At 49.4% G+C, this 10000-nt stretch overlaps 3 non-coding genes across 3 annotated transcripts in view; all 3 read right to left on the bottom strand.

Moving 5' to 3' along the window:
• LOC124320055 overlaps window positions 1-1873 on the bottom strand; it is a 4577-nt gene extending 2704 nt beyond the window's left edge. Inside the window, exon 1 of the ribosomal RNA XR_006913746.1 lies at window positions 1-1873. This exon is cut by the window's left edge and continues 2704 nt beyond it. This is a non-coding gene — a ribosomal RNA (large subunit ribosomal RNA).
• Window positions 1874-2514: 641 nt separating this feature from the next.
• Window positions 2515-2667, bottom strand: LOC124320056. Its single transcript, XR_006913748.1, has one exon. It is a non-coding gene; the product is annotated as a 5.8S ribosomal RNA (ribosomal RNA).
• Window positions 2668-3603: 936 nt separating this feature from the next.
• Window positions 3604-5898, bottom strand: LOC124320057. Its single transcript, XR_006913749.1, has one exon. It is a non-coding gene; the product is annotated as a small subunit ribosomal RNA (ribosomal RNA).
• Between the last annotated feature and the right edge of the window lie 4102 nt (window positions 5899-10000).

The raw sequence follows: 10000 nt of genomic DNA, 5'->3' as shown, positions 1-10000 counted from the left end.
AGGATCGACTGACTCATGTCCAACCACTGTTCACATGAAACCCTTCTCCGCGTCAGTCCTCCAGGATCCCTCTGGAGTATTTGCTACTACCACCAAGATCTGCACCGACGGCGGCTCCGGGCAGGCTCACGCCCACAACCCTTCTACGCTCACCGTCGCGACCCCCCCTACTCGTCGGGGCCTCAGCGCCGTCGCTCTCTTCGAGCTGACACGGACGTTATTCGCTCTGCCGACCGACGGCCCGGTATAGGCACGACGCTATAGCGCCTCCCATTTTAAGGGCTAGTTGCTTCGGCAGGTGAGTTGTTACACACTCCTGAGCGGATTCCGACCTCCATGGCCACCGTCCTGCTGTCTTTAGCAACCAACTCCTTTTCGTGGGATCCGAAATGTGCGTCGTTTAGGCGCCTTAACCGGGCGTTTGGTTCATCCCACAGCGCCAGTTCTGCTTACCAAAAATGGCCCACTGGGCGCTCAGATTCAAATCAATTGCCGCGGCCTCAATCAAGGAAAAAGGCCGGGCTTCTCACCCATTGAAAGTTTGAGAATAGGTTGAGGTCGTTTCGACCCCAAGGCCTCTAATCATTCGCTTTACCGGATGAAACTCCGTTTGTTCTCTTTGCGAGCACCAGCTATCCTGAGGGAAACTTCGGGGGGAACCAGCTACTAGATGGTTCGATTAGTCTTTCGCCCCTATACCCAACTCCGACGATCGATTTGCACGTCAGAATCGCTGCGGACCTCCACCAGGGTTTCCCCTGGCTTCGTCCTGGCCAGGCATAGGTCACCATCTTTCGGGTCCCAACGTGTGCGCTCTGGGTTCGTCCGGCCGACTCGACCAAACCCTTTTAAGGGGGAAAGATCTCGCGAGCATTCGGACGCCCTGGGGTTGCGCCCGCTCTGTTCGAGACGGGATCACCCCTCGCGGATGCACCCTCATCGGGGCCGCTTCACTTTCATTGCGCCTCGCGAGTTTAGTTTGATAATTTCTCGACGACTTGCGCACATGTTAGACTCCTTGGTCCGTGTTTCAAGACGGGTCGGGTGGGACCCGACTTCTACTCTCCGCTCTGGGCCTCCACAGGTTGAGCACCGCAACTTTTTCTCTTTTACAAAAAAAAGCTACGACACCTCCCGGGAGGAGACAGGTCACGACCGGGCAGTACTGTTGGGAAACGCCGCGCTCGTCATCGCGGCACCCGCGAAGGTAACCACGAAACTCGCTAACGGACGCCCCGTGTAACAGACACCCAGTCGGTCGCGGAGTCCTACTAGGCCCCCCACTTGCGGACCTTGGCGTGGCTATTGCGATCGCAGAACGACTTATGCAAGAGAGCCGCCAATTCAGGCAGTCTCCATGCAGCGTTAAGGGCATACAACCAAGTGCCGGGAGCGGGGACTTGTTCGACCTTCGAGGGCCCACCCGTTTAACCCCCTGAACGGTTTCACGCACTCTTGAACTCTCTCTTCAAAGTTCTTTTCAACTTTCCCTGCGCGGTACTTGTTCGCTATCGGTCTCGTGGCGATATTTAGCCTTAGAAGGAGTTTACCTCCCGCTTAGGGCTGCACGCTCAAGCAACCCGACTCTTGGGAAGGGATCCGATGCACGGTCTCGGCTCGTCTTATCTACGGGCCTGACACCCTCTGTGGGTTGCTCGCCCCGTTCATGGAGACTTGGACGATAGATACCGGACAGACGCGCACGATCCTCCCGAACACCACATTCCTCGGCACCCGCTCAACCGGGCGCGAGGTTCGGTGCTGGGCTCATCCCTGTTCGCTCGCCGCTACTAAGGGAATCCTTGTTAGTTTCTTTTCCTCCGCTTACTGATATGCTTAAGTTCAGCGGGTAGTCTCATCTAAACTGAGGTCAGAATGAATTGTTTGTTTTCAAAAGGAGACAACACTTTATCTAGCTCGGCAGACTTTGGCGTTTTAAAGCCGGGAAAGATTGAATAATTGCCGGTTCAAATTTTTTTTTTTCGAAATAAAGCGAGTCTCTCGTTATTCGCAAAAATTAATTTACGAAAAGTGACAGGGCGTCCTGCGGCTTTTTGTATTGAAACAACGCGTCGTGCGCGAACCAAGCTTGCATAACGAGCGGTTAGAGTGAGTGATAATTCGCGGTGGTCGACACTTCGACACGCCCGGCGCACACACACAACTAAACTCGCGTTGAAGCGGTATATCGCGCACACGCAGCCGACACCTTGTTCGAGAAGATGTGTTTATTTCTAAAATTTTTTTTTGAGTTGGCTCAAAAATTTCCCATCTGTTTTGCCATCGAAAAAGGTTTCTTTTGAATAGAGAGGAAAAAAACAAAACAGGGCGAACCTTCTTTTATTTTTCCCCCTTTTTTGTATTTGAGGCATCGCGGACACTTAAGTCGCGCGGCACCCAGACGTTAGAGATTCGGGAGCTTTTATGCGGTCAGGCCGGGTGAAAAATAAATCTCGCCGCGACCCAACATGCAAAACCAAGACTGAAAAAATCTCTGTTCGTTCATCATTCGACCGACCCTCAGTCAGATGTGGCCCGAGCGAGAAGCTGGGCCGCCATTTACGTTCAAGATTTCGATGCTCCATGTGTTCTGCAGTTCGCATGGATTAGCGCACTTTGCTGCGCTCTTCATCGATCCACGAGCCTAGTGATCCACCGTTCAGGGTCGTATATAAAACGACATATTCGTTTTCTTCTCTCTTTTTCTCCAACCCGCCCAAGCAAATGAATGCGAGGGCGGAGAAAGAAAGCCAGAAAGAAAATGTTCCGATAAACACTCGTACTAGAATTTGGGTTTAGTGTGTTATTGTGATTTTGAATTCTTCCTACTTCATCGAGAGGGCGAAGGGCAAGCTTAAAAAACATTCGGTTTTCAACGGCATAGTGTCGGGCTTTGGAGTGTTAGTCTATACGACGCACACGCACGCAACCACGAGTATCTACGCCCGAAAAGAACGTCCAGAGTAAAGTCTCACACTTTCGTCCCCCACCGAGAATCAAAAAATCCCGAAGACGAAGAGAGAAACAAAAAAAAAACAATTTCGATTGGGCGTATCCGCTTTAAACCACCGCGCATCAGAGCGCCTGATACCCGTTCAAAATCTTGATGTTTTTTTTTTTTTTTTCCGACTCTCCATCCACCGAGTTTTTATTTTTCAAAGTGTTTGATTTAGGGACTAAGACTTTATAAAATCTCCTTTATTGTTCCTTCGGTACTCGCGGCCCAGGCGGGCTATCGTATTCTTCACTCTACTAACGTCAACACTGTGAGCGCCGCTAAAGGTCGAATGAATCTATAGAGACATTCACCATCGAAGCAGGAAGAATTTGCTCACGGCCATAGACCAAATCGAAAGACTTTGTGTTTTTTTTTGAGCCGAGAGGAAAGAAAAATCAATTTGAAAAGGCGAATCCGCTTTAAACCACCGCGCATCAGAGCGCCTGATACCCGTTCAAAATAAATGATTTTCTTCCGTCAACCCACACATAGTTCATACGATGTCTTACGCCGAAAGACTTTTGATGGGGTTTTTTTTGTTTTGCAACTTTTAGTTGTTTCGTGCTCAACCAAAGCCATATGCGCAAAACATTTGTCTTGTTCGTTTATGATCCTTCCGCAGGTTCACCTACGGAAACCTTGTTACGACTTTTACTTCCTCTAAAGGATCAAGTTCGACCATCTTTCAGTCTCGCCGTTGGTAGGCACCGCACGGGCAGAGATTGCTCCCCACTCGACGGCACCCCGACAAGCCCGTCCGAAGGCCTCACTAAATCATTCAATCGGTAGTAGCGACGGGCGGTGTGTACAAAGGGCAGGGACGTAATCGACGCGGGCTAGTGACCCGCGCCTACTAGGGATTCCTGGTTCATGGGGATCATTGCAGTCCCCAATCCCAACCACGAAGGAGGTTCAGCGGTTACCCGGTCCTTTCGGACAGGGAGAGTGAAACACGCTGATTCCTTCAGTGTAGCGCGCGTGCGGCCCAGGACATCTAAGGGCATCACAGACCTGTTATTGCTCACTGTCACGCGGCTGGACGCCGCTTGTCCCTCTAAGAAGACTGCGTGACGGACGCGAGAGCAGAAGGTATCGCCGGGGATGACGACGACCGAATAACAATAGAGCCAGCCCCCGCGAGACATTCCCGACAAAGCCCCGCCATACCTCATCCGCCAGGCAACCAACCCGTGAAGGCCGTACACCCGACGAACAAAGCACAACGAAACCAAGCCGAGAGATTGCCTCACTAAAGGAACCAGTCCCACCGAGACCCGAATCGCCGCCACCTGATCCCGACGCCTCCGTACTCCCTTCGGTTTCAATTGATAAAACCCGTCACCTATTTAGCAGGCTAGAGTCTCGTTCGTTATCGGAATTAACCAGACAAATCGCTCCACCAACTAAGAACGGCCATGCACCACCACCCACCGAATCAAGAAAGAGCTCTCAATCTGTCAATCCTTCCAGTGTCCGGGCCTGGTGAGGTTTCCCGTGTTGAGTCAAATTAAGCCGCAGGCTCCACTCCTGGTGGTGCCCTTCCGTCAATTCCTTTAAGTTTCAGCTTTGCAACCATACTTCCCCCGGAACCCAAAGACTTTGGTTTCCCGGAAGCTGCCCGTCGAGTCATTGGAGTAACTCCGACGGATTGCTGGTTGGCATCGTTTATGGTTAGAACTAGGGCGGTATCTGATCGCCTTCGAACCTCTAACTTTCGTTCTTGATCAAGGAAAACATTCTTGGCAAATGCCTTCGCTGTTGTTCGTCTTGCGGCGGTCCAAGAATTTCACCTCTGTCGCCGCAGTACGAATGCCCCCGTCCGTCTCTATTGACCATTACCTCGGGTCCAAAAGTAAAAGACCAGCAAAATCGGACCGAGGTCCTATTCCATCATTCCATGCTGCGATATTCAGGCGTTGGGATACACCTGCTTTGAGCACTCTAATTTGTTCAAAGTAAACGTTGCCGGCCGCCCGAGACACCCGGTGAAGGGCACCCCGAACGATTGACTGGGTGGAGCGAATCGAGTCAACTACGACCAAAATTTAAAAAAGAACCCGAAAGAACTTTCCAACTCTGGCCGCAGATACAACAACGACGCACCGACCACCACTCCGGCGATGTTGTCCGACCGTGAAGAGAGTCGGGCTTTGACACCCGGGCTCCCAGAGCGTGAAACGCAACACCCTTGATTCAGAGCGGCGCCGCCCGGCCGAAGACAGACATCCGACTACGAGCTTTTTAACCGCAACAACTTTAATATACGCTATTGGAGCTGGAGTTACCGCGGCTGCTGGCACCAGACTTGCCCTCCAATGGTTCCTCGTTAAAGGATTTAAAGTGTACTCATTCCAATCACGGGGCCTCGGAAGAGTCCCGTATCGTTATTTTTCGTCACTACCTCCCCGTGCCGGGAGTGGGTAATTTGCGCGCCTGCTGCCTTCCTTGGATGTGGTAGCCGTTTCTCAGGCTCCCTCTCCGGAATCGAACCCCGATTCCCCGTTACCCGTTGCAACCATGGTAGGCGCGTAACCTACCATCGACAGTTGATAAGGCAGACATTTGAAAGATACGTCGCCGGCGCGAAGGCCGTGCGATCGGCGTGAAGTTATCCAGAGTCACCAAAATTGGTACGGTGCGCGAGCCCGAAAGCCCGGCCCCGACTGGTTTTGATCTAATAAAAGCACCTCTTCTGCGAGCCCGAAAGCCCGCAGTCGAGGCTCGAGTGCATGTATTAGCTCTAGAATTACCACAGTTATCCAAGTAGGATGGAGTGGATCTAAGGAACCATAACTGATTTATTGAGCCATTCGCGGTTTCGCCGTCTAGCGGCTTGTACTTAGACATGCATGGCTTAATCTTTGAGACAAGCATATGCTACTGGCAGGATCAACCAGGTATTTCGTGTATGTTTGTTTGATATGCATCCGGCGAGTTGCGGGTTTTTATTTCGCCCACGCATCACCAAACACACACCAAATCAACACGTTTTTCGTTTTTTTTCTTTTTCTTCGGAAACTAAAATTTTTGATCGCAACGCCTGGCGTGTCACAGCGAGTCCCAGTGAAGAGAAACACCGATCCGATCCGTTTGTTGGATTTTTTTCATTTCAATTTCCAAAGTCAAAGACCATTCAACGGTCTATGAGCCCAAAGTGAATCGGATTCATTCGACCGGTCTTGATATATTCATCAACTTTTTTTCCCGTATTACGGTTTTCGACGGTCATATGTGGCGTGCTGTATGCTCATAAGTCAAGCCTGCTTTACTAAGCTGACAAGCATACATCTTTTAAATTTTTGTGGGCTCAGAGTTTTATTTTTATTTTTCCACCGCCGAGGCACACTCTCGCATCACCCCGCACGACACACACACACACACACACCTCACCGCTCAACGGTCACACGAGGCAGAATTTTCCGCAAAGACTTTCGAAGAGAAAGAGAAAACTCGGAACAACCGCGGTCAGAGGCCAGCATAGAGGCATCGTATAGAAAGTCATGGGCGGAAAAAAACAAATCATTTCAAGTCGAGACAAGCAACCAGACTACCCCTATAAAAGTGCGCAATTCTTTAAGAGTTCACCGAAGAATGACCGAGATCAAGTATGCACGAAACGAACATATTCCAAGGGCAGCTGAATAAGCGATTCTGCGCCGAAGCGCGAGAAAAGCAAGCGGTACACCGATGGGGATCGTTTTTTATATCGTGTTAGATTCGTTGTTGTCAAGCAAGGATTCTCAAAATGTTTTTTGCATTGCACCCAAGTTTCGTACTGATTACTTGTCGCAGACCGGTGACTGTCAAAAAAAATTTTTTTACGTTTTTTCTTGAGAGGTCACTGCCTACACACAACTCCGGGCGGGCCGTACACTCACAGCCGTTTGAATTCTCCCTTCGTGTGTCATGGCCATAACTGAGCGTACATCTTACCGGGCGCCGAGTTGATCTGGCTTGTTCGATGAACGTTCGGGATACGTACAATCGATATAGCTCCAACCGTAACTCGTTTGTAATTACGCCGGCCATACTCAGCGGGCGCTCAGCTCAGCTCTCGATATCTTCCGTCGAAGGGAAGTTCGTAGTAAAAGAGAGTCAGAGTCGACGCCACATTTTGCGGTCCTCGCATCTCATCCGATTTTTGAATTTTATAGATTTGCCATCACTTCCACCCAATTCTCTCGTATATTTCAATCTCTTGACTTTGTCCGACCGGGCCGTCTTCGCCCCCCTTCAACTCCGTCCATCTCCACTTCTGTGTTCCACACAACGAGCTTCCGTCAAACGGCAAAATGTGAAATATGCGCACGCCGCACGAAATAATTTGAAAGCGTTCTGTTTGGTGGCTTTTTTATTTTTTATCTCTCGGCTCACACACACACACACACATTTCCGCCTGAACGGTAATTTTTTTTGATACGGTGTCAAAAAGTGAAAAGACGCGCACCATTTTCTTTTCTCTTCCGTATCGTCGCTGACGGTAAACGCTGATGGTTATGATGCCGTAAGTTTGGAAGAAAGAATCTTTCCCGTCTTGTCTTGTTACGGTAAAATAACAAAGAACAAGCGTCCGATTTCTCTCACAGACGGCCACAGACAAACCACACGTGCCGAAGAAACGAAACGTCCGAAACCAAAAAAATGTTTGACGCGCGCACCTCTTCTGAACTTTTCGACCAAGAGTCGTTGGATCGAGTGACGAGCTTCTCAGCTGTCGCACCAATCGGTGAAGCGGGCGTTTGAATTCCCGTCCACATCGCGGTTCGGATATATTTTTACATATACCGACCATCGGAAATTTCGAAAACGGTTTTACCGAAGGAATGATATTTCACACACCGACAGCTCATCGAGTTCGTCTCCGTTCAACGGTTTTTTTTTTTAAGACTTTTTGATCGCATGGGGCTAAACTGGTTAGAGCAAAGCCGCGATCCAAGCAGTGAAAAAAAAACAAAGACAGTGCAAGCGCGATCGAACGGAATCGAAACTAAAATCATGTGAAGTGGCGGGCGGAAAGGAGCTCAGCTACGGTGGAAATGAAACTACAACTAACGCCGAACCGGACAACTTCCCATTCTGCGTCTTCGTTTCATTTCCCAAAGCTCCCCGTCGATACCAAAGTTTTTGCGTCGAAGCTACTAAAGAAATTTCGCGCTTTCCTTTTCGCCTCTTTCGCCTTCCCTTCGATATCTATCCAACCACCGGCTTCGACTTTATTTCTTTCACCCGTCTATTCGCCCGATAGTCGACGGTCGGCCATTCTTTGGTATCGGCCAGGCGGACTAACAAGAAGTAAGACTCGTTTGAAAAATTTGGACCGGGCTTTACAATCGCTGCTTGTCGTAATGTCGCAAATTTGAAAAAAATTTTCAATTCGAGAAACCAAACTATTCGACACTTCGAAAATTTTTGGGACTCTGAAAATTTTTCCGAGTTTAGGAATCGAGACCTCTTCTATACTAAGGAAAACCACTAATGTTCCGCCGCATAATGTCTCCGTTTTCCGGCTCATTTTTAGCGATTGGACGGGGACATTGCCCCATCCAACCGCCAGCCGACTTTCAGGAACCGTCGTTTTCAAAGTTGGGACTTAGAAAATTTTCGACGAGTGGGAATTTTTTACGGTCGCAAGTCATCACGACACGCCCGACCAACCCATTTGAGAGCCGCCACGCCTCGACGGTGTGACGGCTTTTTTTCGAATCGACGGGTCTCGCTCACTCCTCTCTCGCGCCGACCAGAGGCCGGGCGAGAGAGTCGTTGCCAAACACCGTCGTCGGAAATGGGAGAATTTGAGTGGGAATTTTTTACGGTCGCGAGTCATCACGACACGCCCGACCAACCCACTTGAGAGCCGCCACGCCTCGACGGTGTGACGGCTTCTCTTTTCGAATCGACGGGTCTCGCTCACTCCTCTCTCGCGCCGACCAGTGGCCGGGCGAGAGAGTCGTTGCCAAACACCGTCGTCGGAAATCGAGAAATTTTCATTTCCATTTCCATTTTTTTTCATCGGCCTTTATACGTCCAAGTCCCGCCAACCACGTCACTACCACGTCGTCGGGACTTAGAAAAATTTTTCAATTTTTCGGACTTAGAAAATTTTTCAACTTTCTTTTTTTCGACAACCTCTTCCCTATATAGGAAAGTAGTGGATGTTCCGGGCAGTAACTGTACGAAAAAGTCGATTTCCGAATTTTTGCCGGACATTCACCTGAGCTCAGGCCGGGCCGCCCGCTCAACTGCCGCCCGGTCACCACCAAAAACCGGTCTTGGAAATTTTAGGACTTAGAAAATTTTTCAACTTTTTCTTTCTCGACAACCTCTTCCCTATATAGGAAAGTAGTGGATGTTCCGGGCAGTAACTGTACGAAAAAGTTGATTTCCGAAATTTTGCCGGGCTTTCACCAGAGCTCAGGCGGGGCTTACCATCACACCCGCCGACCGGTCACCACCAAAAACCGGTCTTGGAAATTTTAGGACTTAGAAATTTTTTCCAACTTTTTTTCTTTCGCTCTTTCTCTCTTTTTCAGCCGTCTTTGCTCGTCCCAGTGCCGCCTATAGCTTCACTATCCATCGTCGGGACTTAGAAAAATTTTTCAATTTTTCGGACTTAGAAAATTTTTTCAATTTTCATTTTCGACAACCTCTTCCCTATATAGGAAAGTAGTGGATGTTCCGGGCAGTAACTGTACGAAAAAGTTGATTTCCGAAATTTTGCCGGACATTCACCTGAGCTCAGGCCGGGCCGCCCGCTCAACTGCCGACCGGTCTCCACCAAAAACCGGTCTTGGAAATTTTAGGACTTAGAAATTTTTTCCAACTTTTTTTCTTTCGCTCTTTCTCTCTTTTTCAGCCGTCTTTGCTCGTCCCAGTGCCGCCTATAGCTTCACTATCCATCGTCGGGACTTAGAAAAATTTTTCAATTTTTCGGACTTAGAAAATTTTTTCAATTTTCATTTTCGACAACCTCTTCCCTATATAGGAAAGTGGTGGATGTTCCGG

This window comes from Daphnia pulicaria, unplaced genomic scaffold (genome assembly GCF_021234035.1).
Source record: "Daphnia pulicaria isolate SC F1-1A unplaced genomic scaffold, SC_F0-13Bv2 h1tg000243l, whole genome shotgun sequence".
NCBI classification, from domain to species: Eukaryota; Metazoa; Arthropoda; class Branchiopoda; order Diplostraca; family Daphniidae; genus Daphnia; species Daphnia pulicaria.
Note: the sequence above shows the minus strand (reverse complement) of the source record. Positions and strands in the feature narration are given on the sequence as shown.